Genomic DNA, 19,715 nt, shown 5'->3' on the forward strand with positions numbered 1-19,715 from the left:
TGCTCGAAACGCATCCCGCCACGAATGCACGTCGATGGAAGCAGTATTATGCTATGGGGGAGATCCATCTGTGCTTCGATGGTACCATGACAGGTGTGGACTTTGTGAGCACTATTGCAGTCCACCTGCACTCCTCCATGCTTGATGTCTTTCCCGACGTAGATGACATCTTCCAGCAAGATAAATTTCCATGTCACAAAGCCAGAATTGTGTTACTATGGTTTGCGGAACATGACAGTGAACTCACGTTCACATCTTAGCAACCAAATTCGCCTGATATAAACCCATACAAATCACTAGCCCGTATTTACGGTAACTGCCTGGTCTGTGTGTAGACATCTTGGTGCCACATACCTCTGGAAAGCTACTGAGGACTTGTCGAATCCATGTTATGGAGAATCCCTGTTGTATTGCGTTCCATTGGCGGACCAACATGCTGTTAAACAGACGGTCATAATTTTTGGGATCATCAGTGTATTTTGGGTGATTGTCATGGATCTACAGCCGCCATTATCTCCGAAGCGTGAGGAGCACCTGATCAAAGTCTGGAGATCGGGAAGTTCTCATAGACACATCATGTTCCTTTCCGGGAAAATGGCGATGATGAAAATTTTCTCCACGCTCAGGATTCAGATCGTCAACCTTCCAGTCGAGAGCCACAGTACAGGGCAGTGCGGTAGCGAGCTTCAGTGTTCTAGGTAATGCAGACGGGACGTGGCTTCTAGCTTTAATCCTGTGACGTTCCACTAACTCGGGAAGAGGCGTACACAGGGTGAGTCAGGAAGAAAGGTACACGCTTTGAGGGATGATTGTATTACTCATTCTGAACAAAAAACTTCATATGTACATACGCGCTATTCCGAATGGTTTCCGAGATAGAACACATTTTATGTACATCGTTATTTATACTCTGATTTATTGAGTACATTGTCATTGTTTACAATGTACCACAGTAATGTAGAGGAATTCGAGATGCTCAGTTTCACACGGGACACTTGTGCTCTATCAGGTCGGGAATCTACCGCAAACTGGCCTACAAAAACTACCAACACTACATCGCAAGCGCTTTCGTGCGAGACTTTCAACATCCTCTCGCTCCCTTCGCGCGAACTATTGATCCTAGGGAAAAATGAATAGGGAAAAAATGAATAGGACTTCCCATGTAGGAAATTTAACGTAGTTAAATTTGTACTGCGAGACGGTTTTGACAGAGGTTCCGGTTTTAGGATTCTATCTGGGAAACCATTTGGAAAAGGGCATACACCTGAGTTTTTTTTGTTCATAATCACTCCTCAAAGTATGTGCCGAATGGCCGAATGGAGACCTATGATGACGCCCTTTTCGAACACTGGGAGGAACTATTACCACTGTCTCACGAGAGTAGGTGGCGCCTCTTTGTTCCTCACATTGATCAGTCAACATCCGACGCGGTTCACACCGCTTATATGCCACACTAGTCCTGATAACAGAACTAAAAAGGAACAACAGTAAGGCACAGTAGTGACCTTTCTACCTGTCACTGAGAACTGAAAGTGAAGCCGAAGGCGCGTTCTTGTGCGAAGCTGCATCGACATCCAACTTCTGAGTGCAGCATTGTTCTTCGTCATGCAGCCTGTGATATACAACCTGGCGTGACAAACAGTCACTTACGTTCATTGACTTTGAATTGCATTAATTACGTGGTTTTGCCTAACTCTGCTGATAGAGGCTACGCCAGGTTCCGCTTCCTTGTCTCTGCATGCCCACAACACTCGCGATAACCACTACCACACATTACGACGTGAGCTTGACGCTTCTGCTTCCTCGCTTCCGTGTAGTACGCACACCCCAGTGGGATTATTAGCGTACATCACTGACCGTTCACCGTACGATGAAGTGAAACTGCCTACTTTCTTTAAGACGTGTTAAAGAGTCTCAGGGTGGAATTCCGGCACAAGAATCGGGAAACTGTGTTAATACGACTCAGGAGAACTGAGAGCTAATGAGCACTTTCAGAAAGGCTCCCTTGTGTCGAAGGAAATGTAAGTGATCTGGTTTTGTAAAGTATAAACAAGTCTGAGTCGCGTCTTTTTATTTAACTGTGGTTACTGGATTTGGTCGAACTAAGTGATCTCCAAATATAAAATACAGAACGACAGTTGGTACTAAAATGGTTCAAATGGCTCTAAGCAATATGGGAATTAACATCTCAGGTCATCAGTCGCCTAGAACTTAGAACTACTTGAACCTAACAAACCTGAGGACATCACACACATCCATGCACGAGGCAGGATTCGAACCTTCGACCGTAGCAGGCAGTTGGTACTACCAGCTTTAACCGGTGCTCGTGGGTACTAGCTCTTAAACCTTCAGAAGTTGTCCAGGGGCTTTAAAACGTCCACAATATCCTTAGTAGCTTTGTTTGGGTTTTTCAGTCCAGTCTGTTGGGCCTCTTCTAGCTCGATAGAAGCAAATAGTAATGTGTTGCCGTTTTTATTCGGGGCTGAAGCATCATTGTCATGGCACCCACAACAGTACACGCGTGGGTATAGCTACCTCCCTTCAATAATTACAACTTTACTTTCTTCTGCAATACGTGGACAATGTTTGTAAGCTAATTATGCATGTCAGATATTTTTGGATAAGTTAATCAGTTACTATTGTGTAACATGCTGTGACTGAGAAGGGCGACTCTCTAATTCAGCACGGTTCATTTGACCATGCTTCCTTACGGGAGGGCCGGCCGAGGTGGCCGAGCGGTTCTAGGCGTTACAGTCTGGAACCGCGTGAGCGCTACGGTCGCAGGTTCGAATCCTGCCTCGGGCATGGATGTGTGTGATGTCCTTAGGTTAGTTAGGTTTAAGTAGTTCTAGGTTCTAGGGGACTGATGACCTCAGAAGTTAAGTCCCATAGTGCTCAGAGCCATTTGAACCATTTTGAACCTTACGGGAGGAAATCCTGGAAGAAAACCAGGAAGGTCTGCGGGTCTTGAGACAGCAGGCTACTTGCCAAAGCCTCGGTGAATTTTTCCCATCTGTATTTATTTCTACACTCAGAAGCTCAAAACAAATTTCGGTAAAACCAACGGCCATAGTGATGAGGGAAGGAGGTGGCAGAAAGGCTAAATTCTTGAAAGGGAAGTAGATAAATAAATGTGTTACTAGAGGGAGAAAACAAATACAACCCCAGAGAGTAAAATGGGAGTGGCTCTTCCTTACACCCAATGAGTCTGACCAAGCCCGATTTTCATGTTCATTCTATGCTAGACTTGCTGGCATTTTCTGTTTCTTTGCGAGACTGACAGGTCATTTCTGTTTAGTGTTCTGAGCGTGTTTTATGGATTTTCCTAATCGTTTGCCACGTCAGAAGGTACCTACCCGTCATATAATCACCGTGTCTTTGTAAAAAGGTTCAATCGTTCTAAAAGCGCCAGCAAAACCCTCAAGCAGAGCTGTCGCTACCTTTTACGTCGATAACTGCAGCAACGCTTCGACAAAATTATGGATTGGTACACCTTTGGTAAGACTATCTAGTTCACTTACAAGATCATTCGCCTCCTCTTTTTGAGAATTATTCCACTGGCGGCTGAGATTTGCCACGACGTGATTAGTGACTGAAGCGCCTGATTTGGAACAAACTTATCTCTAAAGCTATAATCAGTGTTATAATCAAAGTTACCCACTCCAAAGGAGACCTTAATTAACAATGAAATGTAAATTACTGTTCAGTTATGAGGTAACACCGACAGTTGTAACATTCGCCTCAGCAGTCTATGACTGCAGATTCCATTCCGTTACACTTTCGGGTATTTCAAGCTTTCAGTATCATTATTGTGTTGACAGAAACGTCAAGTGCCATAAGAGAATCTTTACCGCTGTCTTCCGTTCCATTCTCCAACAAAAAGTGCAAATTTCGCCGGTGATCTCATGAAAATCTTAGGCAATAAAGCCCTGAAGGTCGATAAGAGACTACAACTCCCGGACGATGTTTTCAAAGAGTAACATACACATACAGGCAACACAGTCAGTAACACAAAAGCCGTGCACCTATACCAGAATCTGAAGTGGGAAGCAGGAGCAAAGTGGTGCCTCAGAATGGTACGACACTCGCCGCGGGCACAAGAAGGCCGTGACAGCTAGTTAACCGCCAGCCGTGACGAGTCACTCAGCTCGTATGCACACCTACACACACAAGCGCGCGCCTCTGTTGCGTAACTGCAAGTCGTCGAGGAACCGCTAGTCAGGTAGAGGGTCAAGCCATTGAGTCGGTGAATAATCTGTCCAGCGCAGGCTGTAATTGCGAAAGGAAGGGTGTTTCTTCGGCAACAGGAGTGACTTGACTCAGTACGGGGAGTTCCAGAGACGAGACATGTTATACGTCCACATACGGGGTGTCCCATGCTGGATGGTAAATATTCAGCATATGACAGGAACGTCATCTGAAGCAAAACAGTGCAGTAAACATGGGCTCTAAACTGCATATCTTAAGAACTACGAACACTTGGCTGCTGTGAAACGCTTCTACTCTATATAACAAGTGCCCATAGCTCTTAAGATATGCATTTTACAGCCCATGTTTACAAGACTTTTTGCTTCGAATGGTGTACCTGTCATACCCCTGAATATTGAACATTCCTCCTGGTACACCCTGAATAAAGCGTGATTCCGTGATGATGTTCCAAACTGTCGCGGGTGATGGAGAAGGCTAAATATATCAATTTGAGGTAATGGAGCCTGGTCCGGAAACGAGCGAGTCGAGAGTTGTGAGCGAAAATCGTTCTGATACCTCTGACAATGGAATTCTCCTACTGCGAACTGTTTGCTTTCCATATTTTGTGACGAGGTAGTGTGACCCAACAGATGAAAAAATTGTCTAATAACCAAGAGCTCTAAAATGAATGCCTTACGAGCTTCGAGCACTTGGTCAGTAGATGAGTTGTGTTTCACAGTAGCAAAGATGGACAAGTGTTCATAGGTCTTAACGTATACACTTTATAGTCCATGTTTACTATTTTCTTGTTTTGGTCCATACTAACTCCACCCAAAATATGGAAAGAAAAGAGCTTGTAGTAGGAGAGCTCCACTGTCAGAGGAATCAGAGCGATTTTCGCTCGTAGCTTTCGACACGGTCGTTCCAATACCAGGATCCCATATCTCAAATCGATTGAATGGCCCCTCTCCGTCATCCCTAAAACTTTGTAACGTCACCTAGGAAACACCCTTACATGCACACTTCCAAAGCCAACGAACGGTTTCTGGTGGAGGGTACATGGTGTACTTCATAACCCCACCCCCCTCCATCCTCCCCAATTTAAATTTAACCTCTACGCCATTCGAGGATGGCGTCTTGTAGAAGGACTGTCCGCATCCCTCTCTGTTTGTCTTACATTAATCATCGAGGTCACTACGCGATATTGGGCTGAAAGTGATAGTTTCGTTATTCGTACTGGAACATGCATTCTAAGAACAATGAGAGTAATACTCTCTGGGATTTGCAAGTCTTACTAGCAGCGCTTTCCGCTAGTATGCGTTCGACATTTCTGTGATGGACAGCGCAGCTCAACTTTCAATCTTCTCAGTCTCTTCCGTTAAAAAAAAAAAAAATGTTCAAATGTGTGTGAAATCTTATGGGACTTAACTGCTAAGGTCATCAGTCCCTAAGCTTACCCACCACTTAACCTGAATTATCCTAAGGACAAACACACACACCCATGCCCGAGGGAGGACTCGAACCTGCGCCAGGACCAGCCGCACAGTCCATGAGTGCAGCGTCCTCGACCGCTCAGCTAATACCGCGCGGCTCTCTTCCGTTAATCCGACTTTAATACTCTCCCACACCGCCGAAAAATATTCAAGAATACTGGCGCGACAAAGGTGTCTCGAAGAGAAAATTACGGTCACTCCAGTCTGAAACTTGTCTACTCCTCAACAGATTAATACGATCGTTCCACCACAAAAGCGCCCCGCAGCAAGTTCTTAGATGCTTAATGACGAGCTTCCGGTTGTTCTGTTGATTCCGTTCTACGCACAGTGTTTCGAAGACTCACGAAGCCGTTTTCTTCAGATGTTGCGAGTTGCGCTTTGTGTGTACACTGGCTGCCTGAACTCCAACCAGACCGTCTCGCGTCTCTGTTTGCAGCTGACAAAGTGTTCGATTTCCGACGCCCAGTATGCCCTTTGATCCGTTGATTTTTTTTTTCCAGAACTCGTACCGATACTCGTTGAAACGCAAACTCGCTCAGCGTTCCGTGCTCTGGTGGACGTGATGGTCGCTGAAATCTCCGTACACTGAGTGTCCGACCCCAAACTTTGTTTAAATTGAAAACTTCATATCTTTTTATTAGCTTTTCTAACGTCTTTATTTCGATAGACTTCTTAATTAAGGTGTAACAGAAACTTGACGTTTGCACCACGATAGTGGTCGTTTTACAGTTGTACTCGATGCAGTGCTCGGCGACAGCCGATTTGCTTGGTTGTTTTAACCGAGCTTGGCGCTGATGTTCCTTTCATCCCTCCTCCACTGTTCTGATGTCAGAAAACCTAACAAGCGGGGACAGAGGTTTCATTTCAATACAAACAAGACTTAGGGGTCCGGCACTCAGTTTATTAACATCTCGCTGGCTATCACATCCACCACAGCTTCGGCAGTACATCCGGAAGCACACTATTAAGCAATCAAGCCGACAAAATTGGAGATGTACACTTGACGATTGTGGCTAACTCCGGCTCGTTTAGTCATGAGACATAATTTCGCTTATTAAGTAGCGTTACAGTTACAGTTTTGTGCTGAGGATCAGGCGCTGATCTTTAAACCAAGCGCTGATGATCTGAAGGTCTTCGTGCATTTCGTAGCAATTTTTTAACGACTACTGCAATAGTCTCGCAGGGCTTCGAGCATTGTCTATCAGATAATGTGTACATGTTGTGGATAGTAACGGTCTTAACACAGTTGCTTCTCTTCTGATGACACCTCTTTATTAAGAATGCCATGCCGAGTTAGCTTTGTTAGGAAGTCGTCAGCCCAATTGTGTGGCTCTTCTTGTATTCCATAATAATGATTACTGAGCGGCTTTGCAAAATTGTACAGTAGGTGCTGTGGGGAGTCAGGAAACACAACGGCCCAGGCTCCGGTATCTACAGCATTCTGGATCATACAGACCAAGAGTAGTCAAATGTTTTATATCTATCCCCACTTTTACATCCCTGTTAGTACATGGGGCGTTCAGTAACTAATTCATTTTTCTTGGCCAATTTCGATTGAAAAAAAAAAATGCAGGATTTGTTGTGGCACATAGTGCAATATTCGTGCTTAAGCGCCTTTAGTTTCATGAAGAACGTGTGCGGAGACCTGGCAGTGAACAAAAGCGTGGTGAGTCGTTGGGCAAGACGTCTGTCATCATCACAGAAGGTCGCGTAAACGTGTCCGGTTTCCTGTGTGCTGGCCGGCCGCACACAGCTGAAACTTCTGCTATATTCGGACGTGCGGACACTCTCATGCGAGGTGATCGACGTAACACAGACACTTCGCTGCACAACTGGACGTCTCTGTTAGCAGTGCTGACACATTCGTCCACCAGCTGGGGTACTCAGACATGTGTGGCCGTTGCGTTCCCTAGATCACAAAGAACAAGGAAGGACCGTCTTCGAGGAATTGCTTTCGCGTTACAACGCTGTTCGCGAGACTTTTTTGTCGAACATCGTCACAGGCGATGAAATATGGGTTCACAACTTGGAACAGGAAACAAGGGCAATCCATGGAGTGGCACCCACTACCTCTCCTCCGAAGAAATAGTTCAAAGCCGTACCCTCAGCCGGTAAAATTGTTGTGACTTGACAAGACAGCCAAGCCACTATGAGATAGCCGAAAGGCACGCGTTAAAGCTCACGCAGGCTGGCGTGAGGTCTGGAACAGGTAAAGTAATTATACTAGCAAGAAAAGTACGTAGCTTCTGGAATACTTAACTTTAACCCATAATTGGTAAACATCGGTCTGACGGTACATGCATTACAAGATAAATAGCAAATGATAATGGCGCCTTGCTAGGTCGTAGCAAATGACGTAGCTGAAGGCTATGCTAACTATCGTCTCGGTAAATGAGAGCGTAATTTGTCAGTGAACCATCGCTAGCAAAGTCGGTTGTACAACTGGGGCAAGTGCTAGGACGTCTCTCTAGACCTGCCGTGTGGCGGCGCTCGGTCTGCAATCACTGATAGTGGCGACACGCGGGTCCGACGTATACTAACGGACCGCGGCCGATTTAAAGGCTACCACCTAGCAAGTGTGGTGTCTGGAGGTGACACCACAAAAATCATGCCGACAGTCGTCTGAGACTCTGAAGGGGTTATACCATTCGATGTCCTCCATCATGGTGCAACGATCAACTCGTAAGTGCGTTGTGACTGCAACGATCAACTCGTAAGTGCATTGTGACACTTTCAAGATGTAAGGTGGCTATAATTTCGCACCTTCCAAGCACTCATCCACATACTTTTCCGTGATCTGCAAACGCAATTAGGTATGATGTGATAGGTTGAACATCATATATATGTATATTTAAAGAAGACGGACATTGTCACTTACGCCTTGTAAATAAATGTTAACACTTATTGCATGAAAGGTGACGGAGTGTCTTTATTGTCAGAATGGCGTAATGAATGCCTATGCTAGTAGTGGTTGGAACGCCAGTGGAGATGAAACGGCAGGCAGAACTCAAACTCTGGGTGGAAGGCCGCACAGGTGTTGGTCCTGCTTAAACACAGGAAGTAGCTAGACAGACGTCGTGGCACCCGAGCTCTGGAGCACAATAGGGTGACGACCGGCCGCTGGTGTTGCAGGACCGGAAGGATAACTGGGAACTCTGCAAATCTTGGACGCAGGTGGGAGCAACGAAGAAGCGGCACCTCGGAAAACACGCAGGCTGGCTTATTTCCAAGGATTTTTACTCAGAAGCGTACCATTGTACGAGTATAGGTTTTTCGTCGCAAACTTTCCGTGCTGGGCGACAAAAGACTAAAATATGGTTGGTCGGCGTTCGGAATAATCTGTAGAGAGGGAGAATATTCCATGGTTTCGGGACTATGATTCGTTTCCGGAATTACGAGGGTGGGGAGCCGAGCCTTGCTGGGAGGCCAGCCGTGGAGAGACGAGATCTTCCGTGGTGAGCGCCCGTGTGTGACGGTCGCTCATTATCAGCTTTTGTTGGTACAGACGGACTTGCTGTCTTTGCTCTCAAGAGAATTTATAGTTAGAACAATTAGGCAATGTACTGTTGAGAACCTATACGATTCAGGACTTCACCTCCGGGTTGGAAGTCGTCGTTGCGTATGCAGCGTTCAGTAATTGAGAGCACTTCTTCTGCCTATACTTACGTTGAGACGTTATCCGAACTCTATCCTTGTGACTGGGAGTTCGCGTTTCTCGTCTGTAGGACACAGAGAGGAGAAGACAGTATTAGAGTATATTAGTCAGAGGACCGCCTTCTGCCGTCCTAGCGTTTGAAAGAGTTTATTTGTGGCTGGAGTTCTTCCATCGTCGCAGACGTGTACGAGAATCATCACTTCGACGCACCAAACGCAGTACATACAGTGATATCGTACACTGTTTCGGCTTATTAGCGCTACAAAGCTAAAGAGCTGTGATCACGTTAGTTTACTTGCACTATGGTTGCACACCGCTGTAGGTCATCTTTGAAAGTAGTGTCTTCTAGTGATTGGTACGTAGATGATGTCAGTCATTTCGCATTATTGATATTAGTTCGCGCAGTCATAATAAGGGGCAGAGTTGGGCAATTGATTAATAATTTTAGTTAGGAAATATCGACAATTGTACTTAAAGGGTTGGGGACTGATGACCTTAGCTGTTTAAATGGTTCAAATGGCTCTGAGCACTATGGGACTCAACTGCTGAGGTCATTAGTCCCCTAGAACTTAGAACTAGTTAAACCTAACTAACCTAAGGACATCACAAACATCCATGCCCGAGGCAGGATTCGAACCTGCGACCGTAGCGGTCTTGCGGTTTCAGACTGCAGCGCCTTTAACCGCACGGCCACTTCGGCCGGCCCCTTAGCTGTTTAGTCCCCCTTAAACATCCCAACAACAATCCCCAACTTAAAGGTTTGATTTCAATCTATAATAAATATTCAGGGTGTTACAAAAAGGTAAGGCCAAACTTTCAGGAATCCTTCCTCACACACAAATAAAGAAAACATGTTGTGTTGACATGTGTCCGGAAACGCTTAATTTCCATGTCAGAGCTCATTTTAGTTTCGTCCAACTACGCTTAGTGGAGCACGTTATCATGATTTCATACGGGATACTCTCCTGTGCTGCTAGAACATGTGCCTTTACAAGTACGACACAACATGTGGTTCATGCACAATGGAGCTCCTGCACATTTCAGTCGAAGTGTTCGTACGCTTCTCAACAACAGATTCGGTGACAAATGGATTGGTAGAGGCGGACCAATTCCAAGGCCTCCACGCTCTCCTGACCTACCCTCTTGACTTTCATTTATGGGGGCATTTGAAAGCTCTTGTCTACGCAGCCCCGGTACCAAATGTAGAGACTCTTCGTGCTCGTATTGTGGACGGCTGTGATACAATACGCCATTCTCCAGGGCTGCATCAGCGCGTCAGGGATTCCATGCGACGGAGGGTGGATGCATGTATCCTCGCTAACGGAGGACATTTTGAACATTTCCTGTAACAAAGTGTTTGAAGTCACGTTGGTACGTTCTGTTTCCGTGTGTTTCCATTCCATGATTAATGTGATTTGAAGAGAAGTAATAAAATGAGCTCTAACATGGAAAGTAAGCATTTCCGGACACACGTCCACATAACATATTTTCTTTCTTTGTGTGTGAGGAATGTTTCCTGAAAGTTTGGCCGTACCTTTTGTAACACCCTGTATAATGAACAGCAACATTTATCATTTAGTAGTATTAGTTGCCTTCATCATTCATCTATGGTTAGAATGTAATTTACATGTTAAAAAGAAGCATTAAGAGATCCTAAGATCTGCTTCAGCGGGATAGTCAGACAGGGCCAAATCATCATTTTAGCCTTCATTATTTTCCACTGCGCAAATTCATTTTACACTCGCCTGTAGTAGGAGCTTGGAAAGAAATTGAAGACATGACTTCAGCGTGTTCATCGCCAAAAAATTTCAAAGGCGTTTCTCCTTCTCCATGACGGCGTAAGGTCTCAGAGAAGTCTGTGCACCCGAGAGGAGCTCACGAAACTTCACTGGTCTACTCTCTCTCGTCCACCCCGCAACCCGTTCCTCCCGCCTTCTGACTTCCATCTACTTGGCGCAATGTGGGTGCACTCTGCGGGAAGCAGCACATGGATGCTGGGGAGGTTCTTGATGTAGCAACATGTAGGTTCCTAAGTCGACGAATAGAGTGGTCCCATGCCGGCATACACGCCCTCTCAGCGAGGTGGGGTGAGGCCGCCACATTGAATGGAGATTACATTAAAAGTAGTGTGCGGAATATTATGGTGTACTGAAACCCTAAATAAACCAACCTGTTTTCAGAAAAGAAAAACATGTGTTTCATTAATTATTCAACGCTCTGGTAGTAAAATTTTCTATACTTTATCAAACTTATAAAGCAGAATACAGTAAAGCGTATAGTAATAATTACTTACCAAATACCTTAGGTCGATTGTTTGACACGTCATACAGCGAACAGTTCTTTTTATTTTTTAAATACAGGAGTTGAAACTATTAACATGGAATCGGATGAAATGTCCAATGATCCGCTATAGCTGTATTTGTTCAGGCCATTTATAAACCCACACAACCGGTTTCTCAACTTTTGAGTTGCACCTTCTGGTGTAACTGTAAATGCTATGTCATAGCTTACGGAATACCACAGCGTAACAAATGGCGTGTCTAGGTAAAAATTTCGTCGTTCCTCAATTGATAAAAAACCATCGTCAAACGATGAGATCCCTAAGTCTGATGTTGCGAAACTAAAGTATTGGATTTCTGACTCTATTACTGTACCGTAAGGACTAAAAGGAGGTGGTCTCTTTCGGAAATATTCACTAAAGCCTGATACCACACGAGATGAAGCAGGGATAGTTAGCATTGAACTTAATATAATTTTCGGTAATTTCCAACAATGTTTGCCTATCGAAGCTGCGGGCTCCAAACGATAGATACCAAACGTGCGATTCTAAATCGATCACGCGACTGTGGTGGCGGGCGTTATGAGCATGTTTACAGTGGTCACTACAGCAAGGATAAAAGAAGAGCGTTACTAAAATAGTTGTAATTACAAAGGAAACGACTTATCTCACTCGTTGTCATCATGAGAAAGTCCATTTGATGTGTATGCTACGGGAAGCATTCCCTTTTTGCCGTAACCTGCGTAAACTCTGCCAATGTCACGCAAAAATATGGGTAGAGTGTGACATTTCCGACAAAAATTCAGACAATTTTGTACATTTCATAAGCATGGAATTAGATTCTTCCACGTGAGCCAGTCGGCCGAAGAAACTTCTACAATACCAGACATCCCACTCACTACCGTCATAAACCGTTTAGGTTTTCCTATCATCTCACAAATAATTTATTATAACGCCGGCCACCACAGTCGCGAGATCGATTTAGAATTGCACATTCGATATGTGTAGTTTGGAGCCCGCGGCTTCGATAGGCAAACATTCTTGGAAATTACCTAATTTTCCATATAATTGGATACAAGACAGGAATTTTTTCCATTTTGCCACCCTTATCGAATTTGTTTTCTTTCTTTATCATACTGGATCAACTTCTTCAATATTTGCAGTAACAGAATTTTTCATTCTACCATTCACCTTCAGTTTCAAAATATCTTCAAATTGTTTTTCCTTGAAGAATTCATGTTCATTGACATGGACGCTGAATTTGTCAATGGAGTTACATCATCTTTTGTTAAAGGCAATTCGGGAAACTGTTAAAATTCTCCCATCAAAGAATTATGACGAAGTGGTTCACCTTTGTCAATAAATAGTGACACAATACTTTGGCCACCTACGAGAGTGTTATTAGATCTTTGTAACTAGAGACTGACTAAATTAAATCTCTTGAAAATATCTAAAAATGGCTTCTTTCATTCCTGTTTTTAACTGTTCTTATAGATCTTGGTCTCATTATTTCTTTCACCAAAATGTGTGGTACTAGAATAAAATGTTAGAGAGAGAGGGTCAGAAATGTATCATTTTACATCTATGTGCATAAGTAACCTAATTAAAATCTTCATTACTGTCCTAACATAGCTGAAGAAACATTCCATCATGTTTCGAACGGAGTTTGATCTCGTTTACAGCTCGAATTCTTACAGTAAATGAATGGAAACTTGTACTTAGATGTAGTACTACAAGATGTTGTCTGTGCAATATACAATGAATGCATCAAACATTTGACGCTTCCTACTTTTTCTTCAATTCGCTTCTCTACTGTGCTATCGCTTAAGCGAAATGTTTTTGAATTGTCAGGTATATCCTGATGCATTACTGTTGAGATAAGTTCTTTATAGGTGGTGTTATTACAGCTTCTTCAGTATTATAGCTTTTACCACTTTCTGCAATTAATTATGAAATACGATAAGTGGCAATTAATCCACCTTCGTTCGCTGCACGTTGTTTCCTAAATGATGCAGCGATTGTGGATTTATTTTGGATTTCTTTTTATATAATATTTCCCGAAAATATTGAACGGAGCTGCCCTTATTTGTTGGATGCTTTGTACACTACTGGCCATTAAAATTGCTACACCAAGAAGAAATGCAGATGATAAACGGGTATTCATTGGACAAATATATTATACTAGAACTGACATGTGATTACATTTTCACGCAATTTGGATGCATAGATCCTGAGAAATCAGTACCCAGAACTACCACCTCTGGCCCGTAATAACGGCCTTGATACGCCTAGGCATTGAGTCAAACAGAGCTTGGATGGCGTGCACAGGTACAGCTGCCCATGCAGCTTCAACACGATACCACAGTTCATCAAGAGCAGCGACTGGCGTATTGTGATGAGCCAGTTGTTCGGCCACCAATGACCAGACGTTTTCAGTTGGTGAAAGATCTGGAGAATGTGCTGGCCAGGGCAGCAGTCTAACATTTTCTGTATCCAGAGAGGCCCGTACAGGACCTGCAACATGAGGTCGTGCAGTATCCTGCTGAAATGTAGGGTTTCGCAGGGACCGAATGAAGGATAGAGCCACGGGTCGTAACACATCTGAAATGTAACATCCACTGTTCAAAGTGACGTCAATGCGAACAAATGTGACCGAGAAGTGTAACTAATCCCACCCCATACCAATGTGCGTTCACCGCGATTTTGCCAAACACGGATGCGACCATGATGATGCTGTAAACAGAACCTGGATTCATCCGAAAAAATGACGTTTTGCCATTCGTGCACCCAGGTTCGTCGTTGAGTACACCATCGCAGGCGCTCCTGTTTGTGATGCAACGTCAAGGGTAGCCGCAGCTATGGTCTCCGAGCTGATAGTCCATGCTGCTGCAAACGTCGTCGAACAGTTCGTGCAGATGGTTGTCGTATTGCAAACGTCCCCATCTGTTGACTCAGGGATCGAGACGTGGCTGCACGATCCGTTACAGCCATGCGGATAAGGTGCCTGGCATCTCGACTGCTAGTGATACGAGGCCGTTGGGCTCCAGCACGGCGTTCCGTATTACCCTCCTGAACCCACCGATTCCATATTCTGCTAACAGTCATTGGATCTCGACCAAAGCGAGCAGCAATGTCGTGATACGATAAATCGCAATCGCGATAGGCTGCATTCCGACCTTCATCAACGTCGGAAACGTGATGGTACGCATTTCTCCTCCTTACACGAGGAACCACAACAACGTTTCACCAGGCAACGCCGGTCAACTGCTGTTTGTGTATGAGAAATCGGTTGGAAACTTTCCTTATGTCAGCACGTGTGAATGCTCTGAAAAGCTAATCATTTGCGTATCACAGCATCTTCTGACTGTCGGTTAAATTTGGCGTCTGTAGCACGTCATCTTCGTGGTGTAGCAATTTTAATGGCCAGTAGTGTAGAATGATGTTCTCACACTCGACTTGGCTGCATTGCCTCATCGGACAATTTTGAGGACACAATAAACACAATGGTTGCAGTTCATTGACAGCAGGTTGTAAGAAACCCATTGTCAGATAATTCGGAAAGTCACGAACATGTTTCCTTTCCTGAGACACGGGTTCACAATATTTCACAATATTGTGTTTGAAGCTGTAATCACGAATCCACTCTGGCAAACCAGCTTACTGGCCAGTGCAACCGCAAACAAATGAGCCTGTGACGTGATTGTCTTCTGTGCATGCCTCTTGGGCATCATGGATTGGGCTCGGAGGGTGTGGGGAGGGGGTCACCGACAGCTACCGGGTTTGCTTGTCTGTTACGGCTGGGTGGCGTCGCGGCAGATGCGCGAGCTATTCTGAGACGACGCTGTATTGTTTGCGGTCGGCCTATAATGTCATTTGGTTGCACTTACGTAACACGACTTAAACTTGTGCAAGCGCGATACAAGTAGTAAATTTTCTGAAATTTAGATTGTCACTGAGAGTTTTGTGAAAACGTGATGAAAGAGCTTTTAAAGCTGACACCGCCTACCGCCCACCTTCAAAGCCGAAACACAAGTGGGCGGCAGGGACGAGGTTGAGTATCAGTGACGTAGACAAACAGAGCGAGCTGGTGCAAGTCCGTAGAATTCCACGGACGAGTGTGTGTGTGTGTTTGAGGTTTACGGGCGCTAAACAGCGGGGTCATCAGCGCCCATCCACGGACGAAATCTCAGTTTTATTTGGCGACAGCTATTTCACAATCTTACGTTGCCCTTACAGACAAAACATGTTACGCCAAGCTCGGTTTCACACTGAGATGTCTGCTAAGTCAGTACTGATTCCTACTCACATAGCCATGGAGGATAAATCGTAACCGGAGACGTTACAAAGGGCAACCGCATGTTTCCTTAAACTGTTTGTACGCTACTGTGTGAAGTGCCGATAAGAGAGTGGGAGGATGGTATGAAACAATATGAGGACCACATTCTTCAGCTAAGCTTGTAGTTACATGTCATGGAACCTGAACCTATTCGAAGGTAGGGGAGCGGGGAAGGGGTGGTGAAGATTGAGGAAGGTGGGATCATGGCTCAGAAACTTGTATTGCAAACTCAGAAAGATGTGTTATCCCATGTACGGTAACACAAACAAAAAGTATTGAGGTGGTTTCAGGTTTAAATGGGTTGGTTGGTTGATTTGGGAAAGGAGACCAAACAATGAGGTCATTGGTCTCATCGGATTAGGGAAGGTTGGGGAAGGAAGTCGGCCGTGCCCTTTCAGAGGAACCATCCCGGCGTTTGCCTGAAGCGATTTAGGGAAATCATGGAAAACCTGAATCAGGATGGCCGGACTCGGGTTTGAACCGTCACGCTTACGCGGAAACACTTATTACTTATTAAAAGTTAATTCAAAATTTTCCTGTCCAGCCGGCCGGTGTGGCAGAGCGGTTTTAGGCACTTCAGTCCGGAACCGCGCGACTGCTACAGTCGCAGGTTCGAATCCTACCCCGGGCATGGGTGTGTGTGCTGTCCTTAGGTTAGTTACGTTTAAGTAGTTCTAAAGTCTAGGGGACTGATGACCTCAGATGTTAAGTCCCATAGTGCTCAGAGCCATTGGAATCATTTTTTCCTGCCCACTTATGTAACTGCTGTGTAACTGAGGAGGACAGCCAGCGTAATCCCACATTTTAGCCTCAGGGTTTAACGGGAGTCTGTATAACACACGGAATTATTCGAATACGTAGCAGAGTGCTTGGAACGCAACAGCAGGTACCTAAGAGATCCATAATTCATGTACACTTTTTCGTAGGCTAATAACTGCCAAAGATAGGAGTTAGGTGCTGCTTCGTGTGAGACATTTCATTACCTGTATAGATGAAAGGAAAAGAAAACATAATATTTTATGTAAAACTCGAACTTAACTGTCATTACTAGAAGAGATTAAAATTCAAATGCCTCTGAGCACTATGAGACTTAACATCGGTGGTCATCAGCCCCTAGACTTAGAACTGCTTAAACCTAACTAACCTAAGGACATCACACACACCCATGCCCGGGGCAGGATTCGAACCTGTGACCGTAGCAGCTGCGTGGTTCCGGACTGAAGCGCCTAGAACCGCTCGTCCACAACGGCCCAGAAGAGATTAATTAACATTATGGAGAGACGATTGGTTGGGCCTTACATGCCAGCTTCATCTAATTTTGCGTCGGTTAGAAATACCACATTTGATACCGACTGCAAAATCGGAATTTGGGCTGTGAACCACGATTTTGGGGCCTAGATCTGAGTACGTCACGAAAACAAACTCATTATGCAGTAGTCATTAAACAGTTCACTGTTCTCAAATGGCATGTACATTACTAAACAAAATACCTTTTAAGGTAATTAATATTTGTGGATGTGTACTTGTCTACATGTAAATATTCACTTAACAACAATTATAAAGCTGTATTTTTTATTGATTACCTGTTACCAAGCAGCGAGGACCGGCAGTATTTATGTACTGGGTCCAGTGACATTAAATCCCTGTCTCAATCTGTATCACTCCCGGACGCACAACGAAAAGGTATGCGTTTAAGCATTCGACAAATTACGACACTGGCTAACCCGAAATACAGGACGGCACACCAAGCGAGATACGGTTATGCGCTTACGTGGAACTCTGTATCGATCGCTACAAATCTGATTTCGCTCCGCAGGTCCGAAATACGTCACGCCAAGCGAGCGAATTATTTTTAAGCAAAACGCTGTATAGCTTACACAACACGAATGTGAGCGTGATCTTCGTTAAGTAATACAGAGACAGCGTCGCTATGGGGAAAGCATTGCTGGGCAAGTTGATTGTCTTTATTGAATGGTGGCTTTAAAAACACGTTTCTGTACGTACACTGAAGGTACTGTGGGTGGACAAATACTTGCCATTGAATCCGTAAAGTCTATTTTGTAATCATTTGTTCCCTGAAACAGATCAGGAATTGATTGCACATACTTTACGTACTTGGCGAACTCTTTTAGTTCAAGGCTAATTCATACTAGAGTAGACAAAAATAACCTGTAATACTCTTCTACAAAGCCACAGTGTAAGTAACTGATGCAGTTAGTCAGTCGCGGTCCTGTTTCATGAAGTTTTTATTGTAGTTCACGCTAAACGTTAAACACCATCTCACCGCCAGCAGAACTGCGACAATAACTTGCTGAGGACAAGTTGACATTAATAAACGTAAAGCTCAAATGCTTTCAGGCATTTAATGCAAGGTAACCGTCTGTAGTGAATATTCATAGCACGAGAAAACTACCGCTGCTTTACTGTAGGGTAGCGACTGTCCCAGACCAATTGCTAAACATCGTTTTTCATAGGAGGAAAAGGCTATCACTGCTGCTCCTTCCAAACAAGCAAAGCACGGAACCTCAAAACTTGACCTTTTCAGAGGGACGAAACTAGTAAACGCAGTGGCTTTGCAGGCGAGGTGGAATACGTAGAAGACGTGGAAGCGCAGAAGAGATATAAAAAACGGTCAGGCCTCCTTACCTGCAATTCGGGCTGCAGTCGGGGCGGCCGGAGAACAGCGCAGGAGCAGCCGAGTTGTCTGCCGGTAAGGGAATTCGCCAAGGACGCGCGCGGCGGCGGCGACAAACGCGGCGTAGACGGGCTGCTCGCTGCACACAGACAGACACACTGCGGCCGCGGCGCTGGGGGCCCGGCGGGGAGGGGCGGCACCGCGAGAGGGGGGCGCCCGCGTGACGTCACAGGTAAACAGAGGCGGCCGGCAGGCTGGCAGGGTCCCGCTGACCCACTTAACCGCTGCGGCGAACGCCGACCCAGACAGTGCCGAGCGGGCGGGACCTCGAAACCGTGTGCTCCCAGTCTGCAGCGCTTGGCCGCTGCTGGAGCAAGGTGTCCCAGCGAGTCGAGTCACGGGGTCACGAAGCACATTCCTCCTCCCTTCTGTTTTTCCTACTTATCGTTGTGTTGGTTGGTTGAACTGGGGAAGGGCACCAGACAGCGTCGTCTTCGGTCCCATCGGACTAGGGAAGGATGAGGAAGGAAGTGAGCCGTGCCGGCATTTGCCTGATGGATGGATGGATATAGTGTTATGGGCGCTCAACAGTGTAGTCTTCAGCGCCCGTCCATTTGCCTGAATCGACTTAGGGAAATCACGGAAAACCTAAATCAGGACGGCCGGACGCAGGTTTGAACAACACCGACTCAAAGGAAGGCCCCGGCGCTTGTTCGTGACGTCATGTCAGCTAGGCACGGCGAACGTCAGGTCTATTGCAGGGCGTGCTTATCACTATAAATCTCTTATTTTTGGACAAAATGTTTGGTATTGTTTTGGATTCTGCAGTTTTATTTAGATGAAAGATTTTCTTACTATCGGTAAAGCTACAAAGGAAGATCATAGTTCTGTATTACTGAATTGTCTTTTGGAAAATGTAGTTCACATACCTGAAATTAATTTCGAAAATAATGACTGAAGTTGAACACTAATTCGATTGTATTAGAGCTCATAACTTCGAATTTACACATCGTACTATTATTTTCAGTGGAAATCTTTGCTAAAACCTGACTTGTCACAACACAGCTAACTGTATGATGTTTACTCTGAAAGGCAGTCTTTGCCTACATGCAGGTCAAATAAATCGTTCC

The 19,715-nt window shown here is 45.0% G+C and overlaps 1 protein-coding gene across 2 annotated transcripts in view; it reads right to left on the reverse strand.

Annotated features, from left to right (window-relative positions):
* The window catches only part of LOC126481055 (uncharacterized), a 1,230,708-nt gene extending 1,211,972 nt beyond the window's left edge, over positions 1–18,736 (reverse strand). Inside the window, exon 1 of one of the 2 annotated variants that reach the window (XM_050104539.1) lies at positions 18,597–18,736. The gene's annotated coding sequence lies outside the window, so the exon portion shown is untranslated. The remainder of the gene's footprint in view (positions 1–18,596) is intronic. The other variant, XM_050104538.1, reaches the window with a different exon arrangement.
* Between the last annotated feature and the right edge of the window lie 979 nt (positions 18,737–19,715).

The sequence above is a fragment of the Schistocerca serialis genome, chromosome 5, assembly GCF_023864345.2.
Source record: "Schistocerca serialis cubense isolate TAMUIC-IGC-003099 chromosome 5, iqSchSeri2.2, whole genome shotgun sequence".
Lineage (NCBI taxonomy): Eukaryota > Metazoa > Arthropoda > Insecta > Orthoptera > Acrididae > Schistocerca > Schistocerca serialis.